Genomic DNA, 12,911 nt, shown 5'->3' with positions numbered 1-12,911 from the left:
TGTGAGGGCAGGTCACATGTACCCTAGAGTTTATGTGGAGGTCAGAGGACAACTTCCAAATATTGGTCCCTACCTACCTTGTACTGAGGCAGGATTCTTTATTGGTCACAAGTGTTTGCCATGCTGGGTGGCCGTTCGGCTGGTGGCAGATTGTGTCTTCACCTTCCTTCTCATGGTAGGGGTGCTGGGATGACAGGTGCACACTACAGTGTCTGGCTTTTTATACGAGTGCTGGGGTCCAAATCAGATTTCCATCCTTACACATCAAGAATTTCATTCACTGCACAATTTACCCAGATCTTGCTACATTTAAGACAATGTCTCTCATTGGCCTGAATTTGCCTAGTCAAGATAGACTGACTGACCATCAAGTCCCAAGGAGCAACCTGTTTTCACCATCCCAGGCTGGGATCATAAGAATACCTTACCACACCCACTATATATATATATATATATATATATATATATATATATATATATATATATATATATATATATATATATATATATATATACATATACATATACATATATATACACACACACATACATACATACATATATATACACATATATATATACACATATATATATATACATATATATATATACGTATGTATATGTATATGTATGTATATATTGCTAATTGAGAGAAAAAGACAAAAAGACAGAAAGAATGGGGGTGCCAGGGTCTCTAGTCACTGCAAACTAACTCCAGGCACATGCTCCACCTGGTGCATCTGGCTTTATGTGGGTACTGGGGAATCAAATCTGGATCCTTTGGCTTTTCAGGCAAGTACTTTGACCACTAAACCATCTTCTCCTGCCCACCCACCAATTTTAACCTTTTTATTTAATTTTACATGAATTTTAACAGGTCACCCTAGTTCCCATTACCCTGGAGGCCCTCCTCAGTAGGATTATGGTATTCACTGTGGGGTCATGAAGGCCTCAGTCAGTCCCTGTGGGGTAGTGGAGGACTGTGCCTCAGGGTATTTCTACCAAGTCTGAATACCCACCAATTTTTACATTAGTTCTGGGACTTGAACTAAAACTCACATTTTTGCAAGGCAAGCACTTTACCAACTGACCAAACTCACCAACCCCATTCCAAACTATTTGATCATATACTCTACATTATCACATCTGACATCAAGTGCCAGTGATTTATTATTCCCAATAATCTGCCTCAGTAACACTTCTAATTGTCTGTTATTCTGGTTCTATAGAATTCTTTTGATTTTTCAGCACTTCAGTTTTTGATTGAGAAATATTTGACTTGTGTTCTTAGAGAAGTCACTTTCCCCTTCCATATACTTTATAACAACAACATTTGGTAAATCTAGTTATCTACTGGAGAGAAAAAAAAAATAACCAGCATTTCTTATTGTCCTCAAGTCTAATGCATGTGGATATATAATAAACTTCTGCAGAGACACCGGATGGTATGAACGATGAGAGGAGATGACCAGCAGTCCTATGCTCACACAAAGATATGTCCACATACACTGGCTTCCTCAGCCAAAGTCATTCCGTCTGTCTGCAGTGATGTGGGTGGCTGAGTAACAGTTGGTCTGCTAAAGGAGGCCATGTGTACAGCAGCCTACCACCATCCTTCTTGCTTCTGGTTTCTGGTAACTCAGTTGAAGTGTTAGTGCTGAGGAACTCATGACTTCTACAGTACAGTAGCTTGGGAGCTAAAATTATTCACAAGCATTCCTCTTTCACATTAAGTTATTTAAACATTCACAGTGTTCCTTAGTCCAGTTTTGGCTCCTTCACTCAGTATTTTTGCATTTATATGCTAACAGGTTTGTATCATCAAAAGTGGCCAGCCATAATCATTCTTTAATTTCATGCTGCACCAAACTCCCTTTATTTATAGCTTGATATTCCAAAAACTGCACTGTTTCTATGGCATTAAAATATGCAAAGCACTTAACAACTTGGAGCATTGAATTAAATTTTTTGGAAAGTCGAGATAGCAATAAGGTAAAACTACATGTCACACTATTATTAAGTACAAGAACAAACAGATTTTTCATATTACCACTGTTTTGTATCTCAAAAAAAATTGCCTATGGAATTTCTACAACTGCAAACACTATCCAGCTAACTGTAATGATTTTAAAATTTACTGTCTTAAGGTCAGTAGTACTGCTGTAATCAGATAAGATAATTTACTTTCCTCTTAATGGCTTTTTTGACAAATGAGGAAGCTTTTAGGAAGGACAATGCCCCCTGCAAAACAACCAGTAAAACATGTCACATCCATTCACAGCATAATTTTAAGAAAAATGAAGGACAAACTTGTGAGGCAGCAAGAATTCATTTGCATTAAATTAATTTAGCCAGGGCATTTCAAGTTCTCTTTGGGAACAATAGTACAGTAGGAAAAAATTGAATCCATCTTCCACAGTGGTCCTCTTTGGGGTTGCAGAAAAATTTTAAATGCTGACATGAGTATCACTAAATTTAAGTGCACACATGAAACTCATGAGATAAAATATTCAGAGTTCATGTGTGAAGTACACCAATTACTAGGGAGCAATCAGACATCACCTTGAAATTTGTATTGTGCAGAGTTTAAAAGAAAAAAAAAATCAAACTTTATATGGCTTCTATATAGATTAAGGCATATAAATCAGAGATAATATTTATAAATTAGGAAAATAAAATATGTAAAATATGTTAATTTATATCTAAGTCATCTAGGTCATGGACTTTAATAAGCTTAATTTCTTTGGCTCTTGCATTGTAAGACTTGGACTTATATTTAACTTAAAGTTTACTTAATAAACTAAGTAATAGACAAGCATCAATTTTTGACAGTAATATTGAACATTCAGAAAATTTCTCAATGGATATCTAATGAACAATAGTACTCCTAGATGTCCTACTATTATATGATAAGCAATCAAGTAATTTCAAAGCCTCAAAGTGAAAATAGTGGTTATGGTAGACTGACAGAAGTTTTCCCAAAGATGTTCTTATCTTAGTTCCTAGACCCTCGGGATATGTTGCCTTTCATAGTGAAAGGGGCTTTAAGATGTGATTTACTTTAGGACCTTGAAATAAAGTGATTCTTCTCGATTTTCTAAGTGAACTCAACATATTACCAACAGTCCTTGAAAGAGGAACAGAGAATGATGCAGAGTTAGAGAAATAGGCAATGTAGAAACAAGCAGAACTTGGGGAGGCAAGTCTTGACAGGAAAGGGTCAAGAGTGAACACAGGCATTTGCCACCAGAAGCAGAAAAAGGCCAATTTCTCACCTTGATATTTGTGGTGGTTTTGAATGTAAATGTCCCCATAGCCTCCAATATTTTAAGATTAAGCTGCCTAAATCCCCAGCAGACAGAGCCCTGCTGGAGGAGATGTGCCATTAAAGCATATCTTGAGTCCAGTATGCTAAGAGCTAGCTTTTGCTCTGGCTATTAGTATTCCTCTGTGCTGTGGATACATGATGAAGTGAGCCAGCTTCCTCCACCATTATCAAACTTCCCCTGTAATTTATAGGCCTGAAATAAATCCATTCTTTTCATAATCTGCTTCTCATCAGGAGTTTCTCCCAACAAGAAGGTAAGTACAACATTGCTACAGTAGAAACCAGCTCTAAAAACAATATAACTTTAGATGATGAATGTTATTTTGAAATTATGATCTTTGAAACTACAAAATAATAATTTTTTTGTTTCAAGCTATTAAGTTTTTGGCAATTTGTCACAGCAGCAGTACAAAACTAATATATTATTAGTTACCAAAGTCATCTGAATTATGACAAACAAGAAATCCTTGAGGGAAAGCAAGTGTTAAACTCTAACAAGATTTATCTTGGGACGTATATTACATCTCTTGTTTACCCCTTGAGCTTCATTTGTACAATTACCATTATTATCTAATCAACCTGAATACACAACTATGTATAATTTAAAAATAAGCTTTTCTGTTTTGTCCTCTCTGGAATCCCAGAGCAGCTGCCTCAAGCTACTATATATTTTATGGAGGTAATATCTTCCTTCTTTGCTTATCAGAAATGTTACATCTGAAAGTAAATCCTTTTAGGCCAGATTCAAATATTATCAAGAACTCCACTAAGTGTTACTCTGCAATTTTATCTTCAATAAGCAAAATTAAATACTTTTAAAAGCATTATTTTCCTTTTTAAAAATGTTCATTATTTCTCCATGTTAAAAATAAATCATTCTCCAGCTTTCCATTATATTTAAGTGGATGAAGGCCAGACATGAATTATGCTGCCACAAATAGAAACATATGTAAATAGGAAAAATCTCATGTAATTGCTGACAATAACAGTAGAGACTCTTGAGGGGAGAGGAGGAAAATGCTTTATGATTCGTGTTTCCCTTTTTATTGAAATGTCTTGCAATGACTCATGATTTGCTTCACATACCTAAATATAAGTATTACACTTTTCTTTATTTTCACAATAATTAAACATCAAAAGAAAAGCAAGAGATTGGAGGGAATGTTTTATGCATGACCAGTGTTGAATTTGATGAGGGAAATGATATTTACATTATCTCCCCAATAATATTGTAAGGGCCAAGAAATAAACTTATTGGACACATACCTCATATGCTAAGGCCCTTAGGATGCCTAATTTTACCTAACAACTTTAATGTACTGACAAATGCTCTTAACAGCAGGCATTTCATTCCCAGTTTATAGATATAAAAATTAATAGTGCTAGAGAGATGGCTTAGTAGTTAAGGCACTTGCCTGTGAAGCCTAAGAATTCATGTTCAGATATGCAGGTCCCACATAAGCCAGATGCACAGTGATGCGACCACACAATGCTGCACATGCACAAAAAGGGATACACGCATCTAGAGTTTGTTTGCAGTGGCTGAATGCCCCAGGGCCCCCAATTTCTCCCTCTACCCCTCAAATAAGAAAAATCAGGTCAATAAGAATTGATGACCAGTTTCACAATGCTAATAAAAGTCCCAACTTGTGGACAAAATATTATTAAAATAATGATTAAGTTATAATTATACCAGGCTTGACTATAAGAAGCAATATTTGAACAAAGCAACTGAGATGTGGTTAATCTCCCCATTTCATAGAAACAGCAATGAGCTAAAGAGCAGCCACACTATCTCAAGCTCATACAGCTGCAAGAAGACCATTTCAAGAAATATTTTGTCACACCAAGAAGCATATACATTATTTGAGTAGCTGACACAATTTTTGTTAGTTACACTCTAAGTATCTGATACTTGATAAGTATCCAAATTCTTAGTATGAAAAATATCACCTTCTTTCCATCTCTTCCTGTCACTGCTCATTCTCCCCATAGTTCTCCAAATCAAAATAGTGTTCAATATATGTATTCTTTATGATTACAAAGTTTGGAGCTCAAATAAGGTATAATTCTTCCTTTTCCTGGTAGCTTTATTTGAATTTTTTTTAAATGGGGGGCAGGAGGCTGGGGAGGTGGTTCAGTGGGTAAGGCCACTTCCTGCGTAAGTATGAGGGCTCGAGGGAACCTGAGAACTACCAAGTTGAACTCCCTAGCACCAATGTAAATTGTTGGGTGTGTTAACACACATGTGCATTTGCAGTCCTGAGGAGAGGTGGGACAAGACCTGAGAATCCCCAGCGCTCACAAAAATAGCAATCTCTAATCAGTGAGAGACTATTTTAAGGGAATATACACATGAGCCTTACAGGGGGACACCAAACATTCCCCTCTGGCTTATGCATGTGTGTGCATCTCCATATACAGAAGCATGCCACCCTCTCAATAGCCACACAAGAGAAATTTTTCATTAAGTAAAAAGTAATTGGATGGTCCATTCCTAGATCTACAATATAGCTACCATGTGTGAGGTCCTGGATTCATTCAACACTACCCACATGCAAAGTAAGAACAAAATCTTGTGTAATTGTCAACTTTATGGTGCTCCCCAGTGTTCTAGTTACACTCTGTCCTTTTTTTTTGGGGGGGGGGGGAGTGTTCAAGGTAGGTTTTCACTCTGGCTCAGGCTGACCTGGAATTCACTATGTAGTCTCAGGGTGGCCTCTCGAACTCATGGCGATCCTCTAATGTCTACCTCCTGAGTGCTGAGATTAAAGGCAGGGGCCACCAAGCCTCTCTTCTAGTTACTCTTAAGTAGTGACTAAGCTGTATTTATCCAAAGGTTTCTTGTATTGAAACAAGTTTAATGAAAACTGTGCTTCCCAGACACCTCCAGCTTTCCACATTCCCATATTCTCTGCATTAAGTAACTTCTAACCCCCCACTTTTTCCATCAGTGTTACCACAGAGAGGGATAAGGATGGGACCCATCGGAATAGCAGTACTAACAAAATGCAAGATGTTCAGTCATCTCCCTCACATCTCATGCTGGGCCTGAGTGCTTGGTGTTATATGGTCAATTAGTGAACACGACATTTTATAAGAAGTCCAAAATCTAGTTTGAGTGAGGCCATGTCTCAAGCCTTAGGGAGAACTGAAGTCATTGAAGTCCCTGAAAATCTGTGAGGGTGTTGAAATGTTGAAATGTTTTCAGATGACCTGTAACTAAAAGTTTATTGTAGCTTAAAAAATTAATTTCTTACTATATACTAATATTTACCCAAGAAAACATGTTCCAATAGGCAAGTTAAAGAAATATTTTTTTTAATTTGAGCAAACATGATCATCTACAGGGTAGTCCAGAAATTAGAGTATATTAAGGTCCCTGGTCCATGGAGCATCCCTTAAAAAATGATTGGCAGGTACAGGACACAACTCTCTCCCTCTCTCCCTCTCTCCCTCTCTCCCTCTCTCCCTCTCTCCCTCTCTCCCTCTCTCCCTCTCTCCCTCTCTCCCTCTCTCCCTCTCTCCCTCTCTCCCTCTCTCCCTCTCTCCCTCTCTCCCTCTCTCCCTCTCTCCCTCTCTCCCTCTCTCCCTCTCTCCCTCTCTCCCTCTCTCCCTCTCTCCCTCTCTCCCTCTCTCCCTCTCTCCCTCTCTCCCTCTCTCCCTCTCATTCACTCTGGTGCATATTCTTTACTGTCTATAACAGTTCCCTAAGAACTGAAACCTCAATTATTTGCTTATTTTGTTTCCAAATCTTTATTTAGCACGCATTACAAGGAATTCACTAATTATTTCAGGTTAATCTACGTGCAAATCTATTTTACTGAGATGTATTTGCAAATATTTCCACATAAAGATGTTCAACAGGCCCTATTCTTCCCTCAAAGATAAAATGGAATGTTTCTTCCTGCCTCCCTTTCTGTTTTCCTCCTAGCTCAGCTAATCTCTACCTAAAAGAATTACAAAGGAAGAGAAATAAATCATTGTTCTAAGCTCTACAGCAGGTCCTTTCTCTCAGAAAGGTTGAAAAGATGGTTAGCATCCCACATGCCCTTACTTGAGATATTTTATAAGATCTGAGAGAAGACAATATATTAAGTATTTTTTTAAAGTATTTTCAGGCATTATTTTAATACTAGGACCTGAAAGAAATGGGTCAAATAACCAAGAGCCATCAGCCTAATTGTCCTGACTCACTTGAGAAAAACCTAAGGTGTAAGTATACATGGAATCCTGCAATCAGATGAAAAATGTTATACTCTAGGGCTGGAGAGATTGCTTAGTGGTTAAAGCACTTGCCCTGAAGGCTTAAGGACCCAGGTTCAATTCCCCAGTACCTAATAAGGCCAGGCGCACAGTTCATTTGCAGTGATAGGAGGCCCTGGCACACAGCCTGCCTTGCAAATAAAATACTTAAGAATTATGGTAATCTATACTAGTCCCCAAATGTGACCATGAATTTTATGTATGCAACATGAAAAAGAAAATATTTTCAAAGTAATTGGGATTCTAAGACGTTCCCTGTCTGGTACTATCATGTGAGAGATCTTCTTTTCATACCCCTATTAACTTTGTGGAGCACAAAGTACATACATACACACAACTTCCTTCAAAATTTGCCAGCTTTCTTTGACTTGATATGAATTCTTAAAAAGTCCACTTACAAGCCAGGTGTGGTGGCACACGCCTTTAATCCCAGCACTCGGGAGGCAGAGGTAGGGGAATCGCCGAGAGTTCAAGACCACCCTGAGACTACATAGTGAATTCCAGGTCAGCCTGAGCCAGAGTGAGACCCTACCTCGGAAAAAAAAAAAAAAAGAAAGAAAAAGAAAAAAAAAAAGCCCACTTACAGAAAAACAGTACCAGGTAGTAAAAAGAAAAAAAAAAGTGGAATCAATGAAATAGGGAGTTACACACACACACACACACACACACACACACACACTCACACACACCTTAACATTTAAAATGAATCCACCCACATCAGACACCAGAATATTCACAAATTAAAATCTTACAAATGTGATCACAAATTAAAAACCAAAAGTCACTCAGTTGCTAATTTTCCTCTCATTTTATGCTCCATGTTAAATATGCATGACCTTCAAGGGTTCTCAAGGAATTTTAAGAAGTCTAAAAGTTTGCTCTTTGAGTTGTGCATTTCAAGTTCTGACAAGTGGTTTAAAACACATCTAAATGGACTATGTCCTTGATTATAAGACACTAACTATCCCCATGAATATTCTATGTAAATACTGAGACTGCCTTTAATTCTACACCTATTGGGAGGGGACTCCCATTAATTTTTTAGGAGCTTAGGAGTTATGTGAAGAACATGTGAGTATAAGAACTATCTTGGCATATTTTAATTAAGAGGTCTTTTGTAACAAAATAAAGCCAAAAATAACAAAGATTTAAAATATTTTCCTACATTATATTTATTTATCACTCTTCGATTATCTAAACTAAAAGCAGCTGTGAACTTCTTTGGTTAAAGAACTAGAACTAATCAATCCTGAAGTTAAATAGCATGCTTAACCATAGCTGAAACTTAAAATACTGAATTCCTCTTAGCCACACAAACTTAATTTAACAGTTCAGTTTTCCCAAAACTGCAGCAAGAAATTCGAGAAGGAAGATGTTTGAAGAAAAAAAAAAAGGTCTAATTTAAAGTATGTGAGATGCTCAAGGACTTTAAATCTAAATGGAGGTCAAAGGAAGAAGAGGAAAGCGAACTACTGCATTTTTATTGTGGAAACTGTACCCATGTGTTGTAAAGCCTTTAAGCTCTCATTCACACCAGATGATATCGACTCTGACAAGAAGCTTAGTAAATATTTGGAAAATGTGCATATTTCATCTTCAATTGTATTATATTTATGTAGTAACTAGAAATTTTTTAAATATATGTTATTGATTTATTTGAGAGAGGGAAAGAATGGGTGCACCAGGGCCTCCAGCCACTGCAAATGAACTCCAGATGCATGCACCCACTTGTACATCTGGATTCTGGGGGTCCTGGAGAGTTGGACCTTTGGCTTTGCAGGCAAATGCCCTAACCACTAATCCATCTCTCCAACCCTAAGCTAAAAATTCGTATGCATCACTAATATTAATATGTGGAGATCTACTTGCATGTGCACAAATCCTATGGACCAGTATTCATCAAGGTCTAGCTAGTAAACCTTGAATTCAAAAACAGAGGAGAGCACATCTAGAGAAGAAAACAGCAACTTTTAAACACTTGCAATACACCTGAAGAATTTTGCCTCCCATTAACAAACGTGCCCTCCCACCACCACACAGGTACACACAGATGCCATCGGTAAGCTTGAAGCAGCAGATGTAAAATCAAATTTTATGAAGGAAAATTTGTGGAAATTGCTTATAATTGAATTCCCAGTACTTCAACAATCCTTTCCCCAATGTCTTTCCAGGAAGATAAAGTTGCCTTCCACTTAATATGAACTCATCTCTTTTCCCATAGCCACAGAAATTTCAAACTGAGAGATACATTCCCTGTTAGCCATTCACTTAAAAGTTGTGTTGTTAGCCGGGTGTGGTGGCGCACGCCTTTAATCCCAGCACTTGGGAGGCAGAGGTAGGAGGATTGCCGTGAGTTCGAGGCCACCCTGAGACTCCATAGTTAATTCCAGGTCAGCCTGAGCCAGAGTGAGACCCTACCTCGGAAAGAAAAAAAAGTGTTAAATACCCCAAAAAGTATCAATTTTGGATAGAGAGAGAAATGGAGCCAATCAATATGGCTTTTAGGCTTAATTGTCATCACAATGTGAAGCCAGTGTGTGAAGCCCGAGTTCCCTGTCTAAGCTTCCCGAAGGTCCGAATTCACAGCCCCTGGGCTACTCCCAGGGCTGAAGGACTAGGAGTAGCATCCAGCCAGTCCTGTGACACGGCTTGGCAAAGTGGACATGAAGGACATGGACAGGGACAGAATGGGTGCCCAGGGAGAAAAAAAGAAAACATTTGTCTTCAAAGCTTATATATAAACATAAATTCAACGTCTGCCTTTGAGGGCATTTCCTAAAACTCACTCGCTTCAGCTGAATCCTATCCAGTTCCCTCCCAGCCTGGATGGAGATCACAAACGCCCACCGCCCATCCATTCACCTTCACTTTGTGCAGCCACCGCCAAGACCAGATCTGTCCGTGATTGGGAAATACTGCACCCCGGAGCAACCTCGCCAATCCCCGGGTTCGAGACCCCTTATTCCACCTCTCAGTTTAACTCACCTGGAGTCTGGTCTTGCTGGCAGCCTCCGCCTCCAGGGACTGCCAAACGGCTCGGAGCAGCTTGGGCTGCGGCGTCCGCCTGCAGGAGGAGGGCAGTGCGGCCGAACACCACCCCCCGGACCTGCTGCTCCCAGATTTTTTCCACTCCCTGCCAGGAGTCCCCCTTCCTCCGCCTCCTCTGCCTCCTCCGCGCGCCGCCGCCTCTCCTGCAGGTTTTCAGAGCTGTCCGTGGTGTTAAGGAGGAGACTCCAGGCTCCTCCCTTGCTGACAAGGGATGCTCCCGGCTCTGAAGTAGGGAGCAGAGCGGCGGCAGCCGCTGGAGAAATGGGGCTCAGCTGTCCCTTTTTAGCATTCAACCCTCCTTCCATCACTTACATGATTGGAAAACTGCTTAAAATAATCAGTCACCTCAAACGTGTTCCTAATTATCTCCAACGACTTTCAAGTGCCAAAAAAAAAGAGGGGTGTGAGTCTTATCAGTCAGTGATGAAAGACTTTTCTGTAAAGAAATAACAACTTCTTTGTGAGCTTCTAGGGCTGTTAAATCCTAAAAAGTTCTAGCATTAGTGTGCATTTCAGTATGGCTGTTATTTGCACACAGTTTGGGTGTACTTAGAAACCTGGATTCTTGGAGAAAAGCCCCTGAGAGTCACTGAGCCCCACTTTTCATTCGAAGGTGTTTTCCAAATTAACTTTTACCATAGTTCTGTGATGAAGCGTTAGCCTCGCTATTTTATAATTTAAGAATCAGTGCTGAAACACTTCCCAGAGGCCAAAGATAGATTCTACGTTTAAAACCTGAAGCCTGCATAACCCATCTAATGTGGAATGACTGTAGCATCTTAGCTAACTGACGCCGTCTTGTTGAGCCCATAACAATAGCAGAACTGTCAATAACTAGGCACCAACTAAACACTAAGCACTGAGAACATGGGGAAACTTAAGAATAGCAAAGTATGCCAAATAATATCTTGAGGGTATGCTGATCATGTTATCACTTATGAGAGAACCACCATAATCAGAACTAGGAAAAGCAAATAATACTCAGTATTCAGCATCAGTGTCCAGTCACAGCTAGTTGAATTTCCTTTCCTATAAATGTACCCGTGATACCCACAGGGAACTTGGTCTACTTGCCATACGCCAAGACTTTGTAAACCAACTCATGCATTCCTTATTAAGAATGGCTGATAACTATTAAGTTAAGATCAGTGGTAATTTATTTCTACTATTCTCACATGAAAAGTGTATTACTCATTAAAGCCTCCAAAAGCAAGAAAAAATATCAAAGTAAAACTTGCTTACACCTGTAGAAATAGTAGTTAATAAAGGTAGCATTTTCATTGACGTCCTTTCCTAATATGTTGTGACATCTTCTGTAAGCAAAAAGATCTTCTCCATGCTTCAAAATACTGTGGCTCCTCATAGTTGTCTTGGTAGACTTGGAAAAATTAAGAGGAAAATGCAGACAGATCTAATGTGAAGAAATATATCCACATTATTCATTCTATATCCCACTCCAGAAATTATTCAAGGTAGTCTTTACAGTTATTTTACAAGAAAATTCAGTTACAAAAGCAGTTCATTAATTCTCAGAAGCTGAGCAACTTCTATTTATACCAAACATTAATTGCCTAATAATTGTACACTTTGATTATAAAAACATTACAAAAGACAATGAGTGCTCTCTTCGGCAGCACATATACTAAAATTGGAACGATACAGAGAAGATTAGCATGGCCCCTGCGCAAGGATGACACGCAAATTTGTGAAGCGTTCCATATTTTTCAAATAAATAAATAAAAATAAAAAATTTAAAAAAAAAAGACAATGATAAAGGCACAAATAATTGCATGCTACTTTGTAATTATTATTACTTCCACTCAACACATGGAAATATCCATTTTTCATTCCCATCTAAAATATTTATTTCCTCGGGCACAATATCTGAGTCATTCTTCAATATTCAATATACATGTACTTATCAATCCTTCTGATTTGTCCAGTTAGTAAAATTATTTTCCTCCTTTGAACATTAATATTCTATTTGTTCTTTGTTTATAATGTCTTTCCTCAGTTGCTTTGATAGTGATGTTCAATTGAAAATATCCTACCAACCAACAATTTAAGAATAACTGAACTTTTACATGTTGAATAAGGGGAAATAATGTTTATACTCATTTTTGTACATACTTCAATAACCTAATTATTTTCCTTGCAACTTATATATGTACATGTTGTGTCTCTTCAAGTAAAGAAAACTAAAGCTTCTGCCAGGAAGTATTTTTTGTCATTTTTTTTATCCATTATTATCCTAAAGCCAAGAACCAGA

General features: G+C 38.3%; 1 non-coding gene across 1 annotated transcript; it reads left to right on the top strand.

Moving 5' to 3' along the window:
- Positions 1–12,260: 12,260 nt before the first annotated feature.
- On the top strand, positions 12,261–12,367 carry LOC123460337. The gene has a single exon (XR_006636902.1). It is a non-coding gene; the product is annotated as a U6 spliceosomal RNA (small nuclear RNA).
- The last annotated feature ends 544 nt before the right edge of the window (positions 12,368–12,911 follow it).

This window comes from Jaculus jaculus, chromosome 4, assembly GCF_020740685.1.
Source record: "Jaculus jaculus isolate mJacJac1 chromosome 4, mJacJac1.mat.Y.cur, whole genome shotgun sequence".
Classification (NCBI taxonomy): domain Eukaryota; kingdom Metazoa; phylum Chordata; class Mammalia; order Rodentia; family Dipodidae; genus Jaculus; species Jaculus jaculus.
Note: the sequence above shows the minus strand (reverse complement) of the source record. Positions and strands in the feature narration are given on the sequence as shown.